Below are 15,884 nucleotides of genomic sequence, written 5' to 3' on the forward strand. Positions count from 1 at the left end.
TGGTAATGGAAATATCGAGCGAACTGTTCACATCCTGTGTTACGCCAACTGCAATTATTCTTCTCTAATTTCCTCGCCTCTAAAGACGCACAGAGAACTCACAGATTAGCTCCAGAGGAGGACAATAAAGATGGTAACAGAATTAAGAAAGGTGGGGTACAGCGAGAGTTTTAGAGGCCATATATCTCTCCATCAAGGAAGAGAGAAGAGTTAAGGGTGACTTGACCGCACCTCTTTAAGTCTTTAAACCAGTTTTTCGTGATGTCAGCGGTGCACAGTTCCTGGAAAAACTGCGAGACAGAACAATCAGAGGACACAACAGGAAATCAAGTATACAACAAACGTGTTTGAAAAGCTGAAGGGAATTATTTTCACATTATTGGACGATGGACAGGATACACGAAGTAACGAAAATTGACGATGGCAATGTAAAAGTTTATAAGATCTTAGCTGCAAGAGGGATGTTTAAGAGACTGGGGGGAAGGAGAAGGGGGGGGGGGGCAAGAGTGCATAAGTCCGTCCCGTACTGAACAAATAAACAATATATAATTACACACACACACACACATATATATATATATATATATATATATATATATATATATATATATATATATATATATATATATCACATACACATATAAATACAAGCATAAACACACACACACACACACACCACCCAAATCCACCCACCAAATGACGCAGCTCCCCACATCACAACAGGATTTCTCCCGAGGTCAGTCAACGTGCCAGCAGTAGTGGTGGTGGAGCGGGCCAGCCCACCAACATGTCCCCGACTTGTTACTCTCCCCATTAAGTCAGGGACCACCAGAAAGGCGTCACTCCGAGGTTAATGCACCGCCACTTGTACCATTCCTGCCTTCTGAGCCTGATCGATATACTCAAACGCATCATGTTATCCACCAAACAATGTTCTACATACATCAAAATTCTATCTATCGATCTATTTAGCATCTCGGCGGGCAACAGTTTCTATATACCACAGACGACACTCCTGATTGATCTTCTACGTGCCATCACCAGCCTCATGCACGTCCGAGATGCCTGTCTTCCTCGGCAGCGAGAGCCAGCGAGCCATGCATCATCATCATCATCATACAGGCCGTAATGCAAGTCGTAGGCAGACCAGAAAGAGCCCCACGCCATTCCACTAACTCGGCTCAAGTGCTACACACACACACACCAGGTTGTAGCGGCTGACCAAACCTCCAACGGCTAGGCGAGCGCGCGCGCGCCATGCACGCACACACACACACACACACACACGGTGTTCAGCGCATCACACATCCAGTCCCCCACACGTGTGTCAGACTCGCCGCCAACAGCCGGTACTGTTATGATGGGGGCTAATAACGCGCAGGGTTGTTATCTTTTGCCGGTGATGGCGGTGTCAAGGCGAGCCAAGATCACACACACACACACACACACACACACACACACACACACACACAGCCTGACGGAACTTCTCGTGCTGGACGAGGCGAACTTTCTCTCAAAAGTTCGACTCGTTGCCAAACACCGCTCATCATATGGTTCAGCCGGATCTTCTCTCTCTCTCTCTCTCTCTCTCTCTCTCTCTCTCTCTCTCTCTCTCTCTCTCTCTCTCTCTCTCTCATTCGTCCGTTTCTCTCTGTACAAATCTACATCGCCTCAGATCCGGGTGTGTCTCCTGGCTTCCCGGTCGGGCGTATGTAATTCGAGCACCGTGAACCGTCTTTAACGTTGTGTTTCCGTCAACCTCTCTTTGTTTCTATGTACATACTCCCCCTTCCCCTCTCTCTCGCCCGCCCCCCCTAGGCCCACCCAGCGCCCCCCCCCCCACCCCCCAAACCACCCCACCGGTCAGGCAGCGAGGGCAGCGGGACCGGAATGGCCGCCCGGCCAAGTCATTCACCTGTAAGTCAGTCTCGGCCGCTCGGCCCGCTGCTGGCTGCCTGGCTCGCTCCATCCCCGTCCGCTCTTCCTGGTGCGTGTTGCTCTGACTTGCTTCTTTGTTGCTTTCGTGTGTGTGTGTGTGTGTGTGTGTGTGTGTGTGTAAGAGACATATTTCTCTCACACACCTTCGTGTAAATACCTCACGATCCGCCCATCGTCTTCGAGCAGGACACTTCTAGGGCCAGAATGACTAAAAACAACGCGAACAACGTCCCCCCCCCCCCCCCCACACCCCCTCCTCCTCCTCCTTCGGCTCCCCTGCTGGTGCCGTCCCGAACCACCCCCGGAGTACGTAGAGGTGCGAGGCGCCTCGCTGCTTTGTCCAGGGCTGCCACAGTCCCCCAGTGGAGGTGGCGAAGTGGAAAGGTGAGCAGTCCCGACGGGAGTAAGACGAGGAGTTACGAGAGCCCCACACCCGAGGAGTTACGAGAGCTTCACACCCGAGGAGTTACGGGAGCCCCACACCCGAGGAGTTACGAGAGCCTCACACCCGAGGAGTTACGAGAGCCTCACACCCGAGGAGTTACGAGAGCCCCACACCCGAGGAGTTACGAGAGCCCCACACCCGAGGAGTTACGAGAGCCCCACACCCGAGGAGTTACGAGAGCCCCACACCCGAGGAGTTACGAGAGCCCCACACCCGAGGAGTTACGAGAGCCTCACACCCGAGGAGTTACGAGAGCCTCACACCCGAGGAGTTACGAGAGCCTCACACCCGAGGAGTTACGAGAGCCTCACACCCAGTACTTTCAGAGCTCTGAGAGAGAGAGAGAGAGAGAGAGAGAGAGAGAGAGAGAGAGAGAGAGAGAGAGAGAGAGCCGTGTCGTCGCACTACGCACGTCTTGAATTACAGTTACGTGGAGAAGAAAAAAAAATTTTTTGGGTGGGGGGTTGTCTCAATAAATCCCAGGTTAACCACGTCCCAGTCTTCCCCCGCGGTCCAGTTTGAACAAGATCCCATCATCCCACATCAGAACCTAAGCCTTGTAGTAAACTGGGAGAGCCAATACCGAACTGATTGAATAAATGAAAAAAAAAAAAAGAGAGAGAATTTGCAGAGTTAAGATGTCCTTAGTCTGATTCCTAGCTCGCCCAATCCCTCCCCCCACCTTACCCACCTTCCAAGCCTAATTTACAAGTCTAATAAATTACCAAGACCACTACACTCCGGGTTAAACACCACCATGATCAATATATCCAGGGTAACAAGTCTCGAGCAAAAACGAGAATTTACGTCTGCCTCACGGCCTCAACTCACTCGCCATGGTTTGAGAAGAGACCTTCTCGGTGGGTCTATAGATCACAACGTTTACCACCTTCGAACCTCTCTTACCGTACCAACCTACCTGTCTTAGGGCAAGACACACACACACGACCGTTAGAAGCCACGTCATGAGCGCTGAAATAGTGCGAGACAAGAGGGGAAACGCTGGTGGAATGAGGGTGCAGAACAGACCATGTTTCTAATTGGTTTAAGAAAAACGGGAACAGCGCCGTGGAATGAGGATGTAGAACACGAGAGAGAGAGAGAGAGAGAGAGAGAGAGAGAGAGAGAGAGAGAGAGAGAGAGAGAGAGAGAGAGAGAGAGAGAGAGAGAGAGAGAGAGAGAAAGAAAAAAAAAAAAGTCTCATCGAAGGAAGACTCAACAAGGTGGTTCATTTGGGAGGAGGCAACTAACTGGGTACTTACGAATGAAGCGTTTTCTCGGACACGACACATCCCCGGGCTGTACGTGGCGCTACCACAGGGTAGCATTCCGAGTGGACATCACCCTTACGGGTCGACTCATCCAATGGGTACAACTCTACCAGTGGGTAATACAATCACTGGATGACTATGCCACTGGACCACTCCCCAAGTGGGTAACTCTACCAATGACTCCTCCTCCAGTGGGCAATTCTACTAACTCTACCAGTGGGGAACTCAACCAATGGAAAACACATTCAAGTGGAAATTCCGTTTGGGTAACTCTGGTCTCTCCTTGCAGCTAAGTGTACTATTAAGTAACTCTCCTTAAGGATATCTCCTGACGAGTTCCAAGCCAAGTCTTCTCAACAAACAACTCTCCTTATCTCTCTCTCTCTCTCTCAGTCAGTCCTTCAAGGCAAGTTTCCTCGACAGATCTCCAAGTGTTGTTATGTCCCCACACTCCAGCTCACCCACTGACTTACTCATCCTTCGCAGTGGTTACGTTCCTAGTTCCTCGAGCTTCCCACTGGGTAAGTCTGCCGACGCTGAGGTCCCCCATCGGTCAAATCCACTGCAGGAAGCTAAATCTTCCCAACAGCAGCGTCCCAGTGGTGTAAAAATTCACAGTCGTCGTAGCCACACAGTGGCAGTGTTTCCCATGGGGTAAGTTTCTCGACAAATATCTGGCCTAGGAGGCAGAAGAATCCTGCGGGGGAAACACCCACCTGGTAATGGCTCGGTGCATTACAGTCCTGGGGGAAAGGAGCGGGGAGGTTCCCCCACCAGTCTCATGACGTAATTGGCCTCTTAAGAGAGTTGTCTGTCATGGGGGTGAGGGGCTGTCGCTATCACGGGGGGTGAAGAGTTTGTGACTGTCATGGGAAGAGGGATTTGTGACTGTCATGAAGTGAGGGGTTGTTGCTTCATGGGGCGGGGGTTGTTGCTGTCATGGGACGAGGGAATAGGACTGTCATGAGGTGAGGGGCTTTTGCAGTAACAGGGGGTGAAGGATTGCGACTGTCACGGGGTGAGCGGGGGGCTGCGGCTGTCATGAAGGGCGAAGTGGGACAATAGGTGACTGCCGACCATGGGAGAGCAGCGTTCGTGTCCAACACTCGTGACACTTCTCTGGCACTCCTGACAATGGCCATCCCCAGATACCTAACTACCAAGACGGACGGTAATTGATCAAATTACTCCGGGAGGCGTATTTGGGGGATGCAGGACCCCCATCCTTCCCTTCCCCAACTGTGCCTGGGGACCTGAGGCGCAGTCTGAGTGAAGGGGGTTCAACGTAGGAGACGGAAGGAGACCGAGCGTGGGGTCTCGAGACGCGCGGAAACACTGGAGACGGAAAGGAAGCGTAGGAGAATAGGGGGGAAACAGTGAAGACAGATGGAAACATGAGGGGGAAGTAAAGGAAGCTGGGGAAACTGAGGAAAATGTGGGGGAGAGACGAGGAGGAGGAGGAGGAGGAGGGAGACGGAGGCAAGCGAGAGGAACAGGAAAAAAAGAAGCCAGGTAGGATGGAGGGAAGCCGAGGAAAGATTGAAAACGGAAGAAAGCAAAGAAGAAAGCGTGAGATAGTGGAGTGGAGTGGAGGGAGACATAAAGAAACGTGAGAGAATTGAGAAAGCAGGAGACAGGCCTGGAAGCAGGAGAGATGATGGTAGGAACGGAATACTGGAGATGAAGAAGACATTGGCAAGGGAGAGGACGCGAGGCTGAATGGACACGAGAGAGAGAGAGAGAGAGAGAGAGAGAGAGAGAGAGAGAGAGAGAGAGAGAGAGAGAGAGAGAGAGAGAGAACGGGAAGGCCTTGGAGACAAAAAGAACACGAGAAAGAGAGGGAGCGCGCGGGAGGAAAAGGTGGCGTGGGAGACAAGGGACATGAGAGAGACACAGAGCGAAGCGTGGGAGACAGAATGGACACGGGAGAGAGTCACGTGTGATGCTGGGGGCAGACATGCAAGGTGCTGGTGCAGGTGGCGGGCCAGAGAGCATGACGGACCCCTCCTGTATACCCGCACACGAAGACCCACCCGCAAACACACTTGGTACTCGACCTCACTGTGACCCACGCCATCTTGAGGACGGAGGACAAGCTGGAGTGGGAGGTGTACTCTACAACCCAAGCTCAAGTCGAAAGGTATTGGGTGGTAGGGTTGAGCATGGCACCACTGCACTGTGTGACGGCTCAGTGCCATGTTGGACTCACCCCGAAACATGGCTGCCCCCGGCAATAACCATGTATACACCTGCTCCTGCCGTCCACCTTTCTCCGTGTAGTACAATTTTTCCATTAAATCTTAAGAACGACTAAGAAATGAATTTCGTTACTTTTGTGACAGTTTCGAGTCATAAGGATGACCTCTCCACACGTTTCCTCCGTCATAAACCAGACTGATACCTCTAACGACCCGCACGCTAACTGTTGCTGGCATACGACAAAGACTTTCATACATGATCGATACATCGGCTGGGGGTCGCGCGTCCCTTATGGTTTACATGCTCACGGGCGAGGCAGTTCGTAGAGCAGGCGTCTGAACAAACCCAAACGTGGTGGTACTCACACCAGGCCTACCACCACACCACGCTTCACCTACTGTGTTCCTTCTTCCCCAACACGATCCCCCACATAGTCGGTTCCTCCACTCCAGTACGCCACACATCACCCACCCTGCTGGCTCCTCCACCTCAGGACCCCACACTGTTGGAGGCTCCACTCCCGAGATACCCCCCACATCACCCTTCCTTTCTCCTATCATTACAACTCGTAGCAGATGACAACAATGAAAACCTTCCACCACATATTTTGTCATGACGTCTATAAATCTACTGAACTACATTAAAAGAAAACAAAAAACGAAAGCTATAAAAGTCATATTGCCACAGTTTGCAACATGTCGTCAGCTTCGCTTGTGTGTGTGTGTGTGTGTGTGTGTGTGTGTGTGTGTGTGTGTGTGTTTTTCTGCACAGGATAGAGTGAACTGTGGTATATCAGGGACGACGTACATGTAAAACGTCCGGGGTAAATCCTGAAATAGTCTGTGGGGCCTGATTGCGGATAGGGAGCTGTGGTTCCGGTCCATTACACATGACAGCTAGAGAATAGATGTGAGAGGACGCGGGCTTTCATCGTCTGTACCATGCGCTACTTCACTAACGCAAGAACCGACGATCAAATATGAACTATATATATTAATATATATATATATATATATATATATATATATATATATATATATATATATATATATATATGAAATGTATATGTATGTGCGTGTGTGGGCGTTTATGTATATACATGTGTATGTGGGTGGGTTGGACCATTCCTTGCGCTACCTCGCTAACGCGGGAGACGGCGGTTAAGTATAATAAATAAATGAAATAGAGATAAATAATATATATATATAAATATATATATATATATATATATATATATATATATATATATATATATATATATAACTAGAGTCAATGCAAGAAACGAAAACGTACTTAAAAAGCACTTAACAACATGGGCGGGGAGGCATTCTGGCCGTATACAGCCTCAAGTATACAACACCAAGGCAGAGGTGTCGAGTCCCACTGGAGCAGAGTTCGATTTTCATACATTTCTTTTTCTCGACGACGTTAACCAAGGTGACGTGAAGGTGGTGATGGAGGAGAGGGTGGAGACAAGACTGCAGAGAGAGAGAGAGAGAGAGAGAGAGAGAGAGAGAGAGAGAGAGAGAGAGAGAGAGAGAGAGATTCGCGCGGTTTTACACTCATGACGACGACTCCGGGATCTCTGACGTCTTGTTTCACCATCTGTCGTTCACCCTTGCCCAGCCTTTACTCACACGGTGTTGTCAGAGCGTCGCTAAAACGTTTTGCTTCAGCACCTCTTATCAGCTCAGCTGCCTCCGCGAAATTCCACCAGTGACGCTTGCCGCTCATTTGCAGATTGCGTTTCAGTGGTTTTCTTGCATCGCCCTGACCGGCTCATGATCCCATCACTTCGCTTTTACCCTAGCTTGTGTCATCAACGAAGCACCTCACCACCATTTCGTTGACCCTGTCCATCATGTCTGTATAACATCATCATCACCGTAAAAAATGAGCTGTGGTTAACACAGGTCCTTCTGTAAGTACCCACGATAGTGTGTTTTCAGAATGGCTCTGTTTACTATTCCTATGATATTTTTCGTTAAGTTGCTGAAGACAGCATGGACACTTAGCGTTTCGTTCCTTACCCAGTAAAATCCCGTAGTTCGCTTTGTTAAATGTCGTGATAAAGAAGTGTTCACTCTCTCCCCTTCTTACAAAAAGGGTTCATAAATGCTACTGTAATGAGCCAATGAATAAGTCTGTCAATCCTTTCACGGAACCAATCCATGTTGGCCTTCATCGAATATAAATAAGTTTGATCATATGTTCCGGCAAGTGGTGGCCTTTTACCACTCCCTCAAGAGACCATTACTGCACGTCAAGCCATGCTGAGTGGTCTCTGTTGCCTGGGTACTGCCTCTTATTCTCATTTGTGTAATGGCGTTACATTTGCCATCTCGCGAATGCCTGCCATCCGACCCTCGTCCAGGCTTTGCCTGATCAATAACATAATTAGCTCCGCTTCGGCTTGCTTCCTCTTTTGTGTGTGTGTGTGTGTGTGTCTTGCTGAGGAAGATGGCCGGGATTCCATCTCGTCCCGGTGATGGATAATTTTCTTCGGGCTGAGAGAGAGAGAGAGAGAATTTATGGGGGAAATCTTGCGGAAATGGTCTGGACGAGCGCGTAGCGTTCCCCCGTGGGGGGGGGGGGGGAAATTTAGACTTCAGGAGTCGGTGTGAATGACGAGTATTCAAGTGTTATTTGTGGGACGGCGAGACTGCATGATTGTGGACTGAATACCAGCACCCACGTGTGGCCGAGGCAGAGAGAGAGACGACAACGGCTTGGTGCCTGGGTGGGGGAGGAGGAACCCGACCACCGCTACACAGTGCTGGCTCACCGCGCCACCGTCACTAACCCTCCCGGTACCCTAGCTACGGCCGTATGTCCCTGGTCGCCAGTTGCTTACTATCCACTACCTACACAGGAGAGAAGAGAGGGAACGACGAGAGGAAAGCGCGAGCAGAGAGAGAGAGAGAGAGAGAGAGAGAGAGAGAGAGAGAGAGAGAGAGAGAGAGAGAGAGAGAAACGGAGAGATTTAAGAAGTCATGACGAAAGGTAGCGGAAAGAGAAGAGAAAAAGCAGACACAGGGGACAAGAGAAAAGGGGGCGCAGAGAGAGAGAGAGAGAGAGAGAGAGAGAGAGAGAGAGAGAGAGAGAGAGAGAGAGTGTGTTACAGTCACAGGATGAGTCAGGGCAACTGAGATACAGAGACCGCCAGAATCATCTGAGTCAGAAGAGGTCAGTCAAATTGGAAAGACGAGACTTTCAAAGCTGTGGGTTCGAGAGGTGGTGAGTTGGAATCATACGGGAGAGTCACATTCATACCCGAGGGGTCAGGCTCACTCACAGTCACCGGTGAATAGAAAAAAGAAAATTTCAAATAAAAAAAAACAGGTTTTAGATTTTCAATTGTGAGTCAGCCAGCCAGTCCAATGCGAGGAGGCAAATTCAAATTAAAAAAGACTCGAGGGTCGTCACAGACTTTACACGAGTCACGATCCTTAGAGTGTCGGTGATCCAAGAGTGACGTAACCGAGTCATAATACCGTCACACAATAACTGTAAGTCTGAGCAGATAAAGAGAATCACTTGTATCGTGGGTGTGGCATTTCGAACTGGTCATGAGTCATTATCACTCCTCCTCGGACCTCGGACACTCACGAATCGCAGCTGTGAGTCAGACGGTCATCAATCAAGACTCATGAAGACGGTCATTATGCTAAACGAACCAAAGAAAAAAATAAAACCCGACTCAGTCCGTCTGTGCGAAGCCAACACGCCAGAGGACCAGGAGCTGGCTGGAGTGTCATGGCTCGAGGGTCACACGTTTAAGGGCAAGAATAGAAGAGTTGAGGAGGCCAGGAGGCCACCGATCGAGATGAAGAGAAATCGAAGCTCAGGAGAGTGGGAAGTCTTGTCATACGATCACCAGTGATCCAGAGTTCTGCCACCAGGCACAGCGTACCACCACACCCCTCCTCTGGCCCCCTCAGTATGCCTATCCACACACACACCCACACACACGAACTCGACAACCTGAGCCACAGAGGAAATAACAACTCCACTAAAGTGTCCGCAGCTCAGATCCGGCTGTTCAAATTTTCTATTCCCGTGAACTTTTCTCGTGGAAAACCGGCGCTTCCACGTGAGTTTAGAAAGTGGGCTGCCTTTCTAATCCCTCTACCCTGGCGAGAATAAATCAACTACCTTTCTAATCTCTCTAACGCAGACAGAATCAATAATCTACCTCTTTAGCCCCTTAACCATAGAATCACTGATTTATCTTTGTAATACGACTACCGTAGAGAGAGAATCAATGAGCCATCTTTCTAATCCCTCTACCACAGAGAATCGGTGATCTCCCTTTGTAATCTCACAACCGTTGACAGAACCAATAAGCCAGCTTTCTAATCCTTCTGCCTTTCTAATCCCTTAACCAGAGAGAGAACGAATGAACTCCCTTTCTAATCACAGCAGAGAGAATCAACGAGTTATCTTTACCGCAGAGAGGACCAGTGAACTACCCCTCTAATCCCTCTATGGTGGAGAGAATCATTACTCTACCTTTCTAATCCCTTTACCGTAGAGAAAATCGATACTCTACGAAAAGGTTTCCAATTCCCAACGGTCAAGCTTTAAGTACAAGTGAACCAAGTACTTTACTTGGGCTTGTGGTCCTGTGTCCTGCCCGTGCACCACTAGACTCTGAGGTCACCAAGCACCCAGTGTCCCCAGTGAACCTGTGTATGTCGCCAAGGTCACCATCAGCAGCCGGACGCATTTTCGTCCAGTACATCATCATGACGCACCGCAACGGGAGCGCTCAACCTCACCAACGCTTGTGGAGGCTGGCGGACACCATGCGAGGCGGGGCTGGCTGGGAGGCGATGGGCACACACCACGGGGGCCATCATTATACGACCACTACTCTCCCCCTCGCTCCTTCAGGCAATCTGGTACATACTGCTGTCTCCATCACTTGGCAATAAACTGCAATGTTCCTGATACCTAATTCTGGGGGTTTGTCGGACCGGCGGAGGCTACGCCGGGATTCGTCACGGCAGGAGGATGAAGCCGTCAAGATCGTCCCCGACAATGGAGGAAAGGGGGTCGACACCTGCGTGATTGCCGCCTGGACGACCTCCTCCTCCTCCTCTTATCTCGCCTCGAGCACCGCCGCAATCATTCCTAATTTCGTCCGCTGTTATCTTAATGCAAGGACTCGGCACCGACAGACAATGACGGGGACAGATTTGTGTACGCTCGTACCCATCCACTTGGGGATGGCACAGGTGTACACACCACCATCCCAGCACACACCAAATGCTCTCTCTCTCTCTCTCTCTCTCTCTCTCTCTCTCTCTCTCTCTCTCTCTCTCTCTCTCTCTCTCTCCCAGACACGCGTACACAACTGTGGTGTGAAGACTGCCATAGTGTAGCGTATGAGACTTAAATGATACTGTCTGTAAGACGGCAGACGTAGTGCAGTGCACGAGGGGGAAGATGCGGGTGGGTGGGTGTGTATATGTCTACGGGGTTGAGGCAGCGTAGCGTTGGGGGACACTGAAAGGGTAAAAGTCTGAGGCGGAGTGGGGTAAAAAAATGTGGTTCTCAGCACTGTTCACTAAACCCTGTTGTTTGTCATTAACGACCCTAAAGCACTTCGTGTGAACCTTCTTCAGGGAGCAGCAGCCTATCCTAGTCCGGCAGCACACATGGTGGTCCAGGGATCAGGCGGTCTGTATGGGAAACATACAATCACGATAGGTGTAGCTTAGCTAAGAGTCTCCCTCCTCACCGATCCCACAACCATTTTTTCCCCTCATTTTCTATTGACTAAAAACTCGTTTTCCCAGATCGAGGAACAGAGGACACCTGACCGATCTTCATTAACATTCAATACAAAGCTCCTCTTTTTTGTTTGTGTTCATGGACACGTACACAACACATGACAAAGCCTACATAAGAAAAATGACTTTACCGAACTGCACCGCTCCGGATAATGAACGTATTTCGTATTTTACACTTCAATATTCATCTCATTACTGCCATGAGCCAAATCCTTTATTCAGGCCAGTAATAATTAATATATCAAAATAAAAGTATAATAATGATAATAATAATGATAATAAATACTACTACTACTACTACTAATAATAATAATAATAGCCTTTCTCGCCTTACCGAGGTAGTTTCTGGAACAAACGAGAAATGGCCTTAAACGCACACTTCCAATCTTTCGCCGTTATTTGTAAATTCGCCCACGCGAGAGCCAACCATCAATGGTTTGATCCTCACCGCTTCTCCTCTTCAGGTTCAGCCCCACTGACAGCACGACGCCCCCATATACCACATAGGGTGAAGTTCACCACACCTCCTGCTAAACCTCCAGCAGACGGTATATATACCCAAACCTCAGCCAACGTGAAGTTAAGACATTATCTGAAATGGCGTTTCATATCAGAGATAAAATATAATCATTTACGGACCAAGTCGAGCAGTTGTGGCAGCGATGATATATGAACTATTAAGTGCCAGCAGGTTATATTTTTCGAGGTTCTCGATGGTCTTCACGTCAACCACCATCTACCCGTCTTTGTCGTCGGCTCGTGAGAACCACGCCTTCCGGAACGAGGAAACACCAGCCACACAATGGAGGCAACACATGGTGCCCGCGTGAACCCCAGGCAACACATGGTGCCCGCGTAAACCCCAGGCAACACATGGTGCCCGCGTAAACCCCAGGCAACACATGATGACCGCGTGAACCCCAGGCAACAACAATGGTTCGAATCTCCTCACCGGTACCTTGATACAGTCTCGGTACACCAAGCGGTACGTTCTGTACCGTCGTCCAGGTGCACCTCTCCTCCAAGCAGCACCTGGTACACACACACACCAAGGCCCAGGGGTACAAGTTTTTCTCCAACAGGCCCACCAAGGAACCTTTTAAAACTTCACGTCGTACTTAACACATTCAGTTCGCAAAACAACGCAAACGTGAAGAATTTGACTTCACTTGGAGAATTCTGCATCAAGTACAAACCACACGTCCAAATATTTCTGGACACACCAGGCTTACGAGAGGAGTCCCAACCTAATTCCACAAAATGGTAAACGCCACTTAGGCGTCCGCACACAAGTCACTCCCGACCCCCGCCTACATTACCTAGTGAGAGAGAGGTGCGCGCACTTGCGGCAACCACAGAAGACGGGTCACTTTGACAGCGAAGTGCACCAGAGAAAACGGCCATCTTGACAGCTAAGTGGACCACGGAAAACGGGTCACTTGACGGCTAAGTGCACCACGGAAAACGGTGATCATGACAGGTAAGTGCATCACAGAAAACGGTCACCTGGGCGGCAACGGCACCAGAAAAAAAAGGGGTCACCTGGGCAGCACGGGGCCCCCCTTATACCCTCAACCCCCTACTAACTCAAACGTACGGAAGTAACCAACTCGAGACTGAAAGCCCTCTACGTATCATACACACAGGCAGACATACACACAATAGAACCTCAATCTTGAACTGTGGTACCGCCCAGCCGACGTGGACAACTTCCTGGGCGCTACAGGAGCCACACAGGAGGAGGTCGAACAGTAAACCTCGCTTTAATATAATCTTCCTTGGTGAAGCAAGCCCTCTTAAAATGACAATAATACTGATAAAACAGTTCTCTACGAATGAATCAGGGAGGAAAACTTTCCACGTCCAGTGCCTAGACAAACGACTCTATCCTGAGTCAGATGTGTGTGTGTGTGTGCGTTTACTCACACACTTGAATAAAGACAATGCATATCCACAAGGTTAAAAGACGGGGCATGACGAGTGTCAAATTCTCCGTAGCACAATAGTGGCCTTCTCAAAATTCTGATCTCGATTGGTCGATTTTAATATAACTAACCTGCTCGCAACACAGCGAAGTTCACATACCCTTAGCAATACTGTGAGTTACTCCACAGCACATCAGTAATTATGCAACTACAAGAACATCTTTGCTCATAAAACCGGATATTCAATCCTAAAGACACGGGAAAACACACCAATCACAATCCTGGTAGTTTACAACAACAACAATAACAACCCTGCTTCATTCTTGCTGTAGAAGGACAATCCAACACACGAACCTACAACCCACCATGTTCTTCCGTCAGGCTCAGCCGTGAGTGCGAGGCACCTCATCCTCCACGGGACGTCGGCCACTGCTCGTGCCCTGAGCGCGACGAAAACAACGGAACGAAGGTCCTTACCATCACGACCTGATCAGGGGAACAATACGAAGCATCGCATTACCACGGCCAAGCCACGACGTCCCCATGGAGAAAATAAGGCGGTCGTCTGGGTATACCATCACCACCATCTCCATTACCACCGTCACCACCACCATCATTATCGTCCAGCGTACGTTTGTCTCCTCCCAGGAACCCTCGATGCTCCCGAGGTGAAAAACTCACATGACGAGGTCACCTTCCGGTGTCGACCACTCACCAGCAGCAGCAGCGGCGGCGGTGGCTGGTGTCAAGCGTCCTGTTGCTATGCTCTTGCTGTGTTCCTTGGATCCGGCCACGCGCACACTGACCACGTAGTCGCCGTCGCTAATCCTCACTATGGCAATTACTTAACTTGTCTTCCCTGCATTTCAGCCACTCTTGATGACGATACAAGTAGACAAACATCGTATACCTATCGTTTCTAAAAGTGGTTCACATTGTTTCGTCCGTAACAACAGAGTGTATTTCCTTTCCCAGGGCTTCAAAATCAAGCACGGTTGCCCGCTACGGTTTAATAACAAGACTTAAACGACACCCGAACACGGCGCACGTAATGCATGACAGCCACGCATGAACAGGACGGTCAGTCTCCCTATGTACCGTACGTACGTTAACGTACAAGTGCGAATGTTCCGTGGATGGAACTTCTCACCTACAGTCAAACACAGGTATTACGTCTCAAGACCCATTGCCTAAGTAGGACGGGACAGGTTTGGTCGGCCTCAGTGTGTGTGTGTGTGTGTGTGTGTGTGTGTGTGTGTGTGTGTGTCCACCAAGACCAAGCCTGGATCTATGCCAGACAAGCACATGAATCTATTATCCGGTTACAGGTTCATGAAGTCAGAGGGTGTTGTATGCAGCAAAGGTCACACGGTAAGACCCTACCTGAACTTTAGGCTCTCTCTCTCTCTCTCTCTCTCTCCCCCGCCTGCACAGGCATCACTGCCACCTAGCCAATCAATCTTCCGTGGGCAAAACGTGCACATCTAACAGGCATTACGTCCGCTCCCCGGTGCTGCGGAGGTATCCCTTCCCTGTACCTTCTTACACGCCTAACCTCCCCTACACCAAGCTAAACCAACTCGAAGCTAACGTCCAAAATCTAGGGCTTGAATACGTCAAACTTCATGAAAAAAGAAAAAATATATATCTCCGCTGGCTCCATGAGGCTACACCATCAGCAACGGACGGAAAAGAGTATAGAGTCTTGCCGGGGTCCTCTCTAGCTCTGAGGAATCCATCCCTGCTCCTGCTTCTTTAAAGGCAAGCCTTCAAGCTGCAGGAGACCCATAAACGAAGTCTGGTTGTATAATAACAACAATTTACCCCACATCAATATTGCCTCGGATACGACATTTTTATCCCGCCGACACTCAAAACCTTTAAATTTCGGAACAATGTCTCCAAAGTCTGCAGGGCCACTGTGCTATGTAAACCTCCAACGCACACCCACACACACACACGTGTGATATATCGTAGGCTAAACTCTATTATAGCTATGTGCTGTGCTACCGGTGAGGCAGCATGCTGTATAAACTACCAGTTAAGGAGAAGTAATGCTTGCGGCCATATTACCAACTGTTTATATTTCAAAGGCATGGCCCGCGCACGACGATAACTCTGCTATTTGCCAGGGGTTAAAATTTGGTAATGGGTGAGCGGCGTCTGGCACAATAATCCTTGGTTTTATGGACGAGTCCTGAGCGGCCATTTGTTAAGCCGGAAACGTTAGCAGAAAACGGGGAAACATAATGGGATACTAAACGAGGTCTCGTGCCATGTTAATGTATATTTCATGTACGTTCATTAT

General features: G+C 49.5%; 1 protein-coding gene across 12 annotated transcripts in view; it reads right to left on the reverse strand.

The window, feature by feature from the left end:
- Positions 1-15,884, reverse strand: part of Oatp74D (Organic anion transporting polypeptide 74D) — a 494,863-nt gene that overhangs the window by 207,873 nt on the left and 271,106 nt on the right. The window lies entirely within an intron of this gene.

The sequence above is a fragment of the Panulirus ornatus genome, chromosome 29 (assembly GCF_036320965.1).
Source record: "Panulirus ornatus isolate Po-2019 chromosome 29, ASM3632096v1, whole genome shotgun sequence".
NCBI classification, from domain to species: Eukaryota; Metazoa; Arthropoda; class Malacostraca; order Decapoda; family Palinuridae; genus Panulirus; species Panulirus ornatus.